The 2,500-nt window shown below is 38.6% G+C and overlaps 1 long non-coding RNA gene across 1 annotated transcript; it reads left to right on the top strand.

Moving 5' to 3' along the window:
* The first annotated feature begins 1,145 nt into the window (after positions 1-1,145).
* On the top strand, positions 1,146-2,408 carry LOC119599046. Its single transcript, XR_005231054.1, has 2 exons — positions 1,146-1,271; positions 2,318-2,408. It is a non-coding gene; the product is annotated as an uncharacterized LOC119599046 (long non-coding RNA).
* Positions 2,409-2,500: the final 92 nt, after the last annotated feature.

The raw sequence follows: 2,500 nt of genomic DNA, 5'->3' as shown, positions 1-2,500 counted from the left end.
ATTATAATTGTAATTTTCTCAAAATTCTCATTATTCTCATTTTTATCATCATTATTGCCATGATCGATAAAATTATGATCATTATTATTAATCATTCATACCCTAATAATTAGAGGCCGCGGTGGCCGAGTGGTTAGAGCATCGGACTCAAGACTGTCACAACGGCAATTTGAGTTCGAGGGTTCGAGTCACCGGCCGGCGCGTTGTTCCCTTGGGCAAGGAACTTCACCTTGATTGCCTATCTGGCCACTGGGTGGGCAAGCCAGTCCAAGTCAGTGCCGGGTAAATAGAGATGGTTACTCGATAAAAACACTTGGCGAAAGGCAACGGCAAACCACCGCTCTAAACTGCCAAGAAAATCATGGAAATCCATGATCGCTAACGTCCTTTGGGACAGGGCACTTGAAAAAAACCCTAATAATTACCGAAATCATCACTGAAATCTAAAGAACGGCATTTTGGAGTATATTCTTAAAAGACTGCACCTGCTCGAAATTAAAGAAAAATAACTGATTGCATACATGTTATTATCAGAATTAGTTAGAAATGACAGACAACAGTGCCACTGAAAAGTACATGTTAAGATAACACTGGATAGAAACGTATATCTTTGTCCTTGGCAAAGGACTCAACCAAGACTGTGAGGAAAGCAAGCTATGATGGTGTGAAGGGTATCCTACAGCTTGAGTGTTATCTCTCAAAAACCTCACCAAGAATAGAATGCGAACAAAATAATTTGCTTCATACACACACACGCGCGTATCCATCTATCTCTCAATCTCTCTATCTATCTGCATGTGTGTGTGTGTGTGTGTGTGTGTGTGTGTGTGTGTGTGTGTGTGTGTGTGTGTGTGTGTGTGTGTGTGTGTGTGTGTGTGTGTGTGTGTGTGTGTGTGTGTGTGTGTGTGTGTGTGTGTGTGCGTATCTGTTTATGTTTGTCTGTATTTATGTAATGTACTTTCTGGGTGCGTGGATGTGTTCATATTCTTATCGATATGTAATTATGTGTATACACATATACAAATACTATAGATGTGTTTATATTTCTATATATGTATGTATACATACATGTATTTATCTACAAAGACCCATACGTCCATCTAGCCACCACACAAGCCCCGGAGAACGCCCAGATTCCCCGACGATCAGCAATCCGCGTGAATCCACGAACGGCTGCGCGAACGCCTCCTCCGCGCATGCGCCGCCGACTCGATTTGTTTTGAACTTGAATTAAAAGCCTCATCGGTTACTTCCTGGCGTGTTTACTTAGTGTAAGTTTAAAAGCAAGAGCCCTAAGAGTGGCCCGTGCCAGGGGTATCGTTGAGGGAGGCTCTAAGCTCTTGTTTACAGCGAATGAGAACGGAATTTTGCAGAAGGAAGAGGAATGAAGTCGTTTTATTCATAAACACCTAGTGGTGGTTTCCTCTGCTCATCGATACCCATCCGTCGTCTCCTCTCAAACCCTTCCACAGTGTTATAGCTCTCGTTTCTGCTATATTTTTTTTAGGCCCCACTGCTTTAACAGTCGTCGTCCATTCATTCAGAAACTTTATTTACGCATTTTTCTTAATGGGGGTGCTCGAGTCTTTATCCCCGAGTGACAGGTTCCCTCCCTATCGCTCCTGACTTGCTAGGATGTTGTTTCCAGTGGCCTTTTATTCGTAAAAAATAAGTATCTGTGTCTCTTAAGGGGAAAGCTTAAGATGTTTTAACCTTTCCCAATAAGTGCTGCTGTGTTGTTTGAGAAATTAGCATTAAAAGGCACTCCAGTGCTAGCATTTGATTCATTAATAATTAATCCATTACTCTTGTTTGTGATTCATTAAAAATCATGCTTTCATATTTCTTATTTTCCTCTGATTTCAAAATCAGATCATAAAGCACCCTTTCTTTTCTTTAATTTGTCATTGGCTTAGAAGTGGAAATACTTTGTTTAGATTTTGGTAACTTCATTTACTTTTTTTGTACCCATAGACTCATTTAGGAAAATTAACCCTCAATAATCAATCTAATATTTCATTTATTTTTCAGTCTTTGCATTTTGGTTTCTAATCTGTTATTTGTCTCTAATGTAGTTAACATTAAATCCTCACAAATTTCTTAGTCTAAAGTTAATGTCTTGATATATATGCCTTAGCTTTACAATGCTTCCACTTTATAATGAATTGATTTTAACAATGCCTAAAATCCCCTCCCTAATTGTAAATGTATAATTACTACCATAAACTAAACTTAAAATGTATATCCTATGATATTTTTACAATATATTCCCCCATATGACAATTCATTATTTTAAATAGTTATTTGCCTTAAATAGTTAAGCCAAGGAAGGGTGTCATCACAGCAGTCATGGGGAGCACCAGCCCACAGGTCAAGAATTTCATTTATCTCGCCTACGATTACCGAAGAAAAAAAACGGATAAGAATCTCTCACAGCTTCAGAGCGCCCAGGAATTTTCTTGATATATGTAGTTTTCTTTATATAAACTAAGTGATATAT

The sequence above is a fragment of the Penaeus monodon genome, chromosome 42 (assembly GCF_015228065.2).
Source record: "Penaeus monodon isolate SGIC_2016 chromosome 42, NSTDA_Pmon_1, whole genome shotgun sequence".
Classification (NCBI taxonomy): domain Eukaryota; kingdom Metazoa; phylum Arthropoda; class Malacostraca; order Decapoda; family Penaeidae; genus Penaeus; species Penaeus monodon.
Note: the sequence above shows the minus strand (reverse complement) of the source record. Positions and strands in the feature narration are given on the sequence as shown.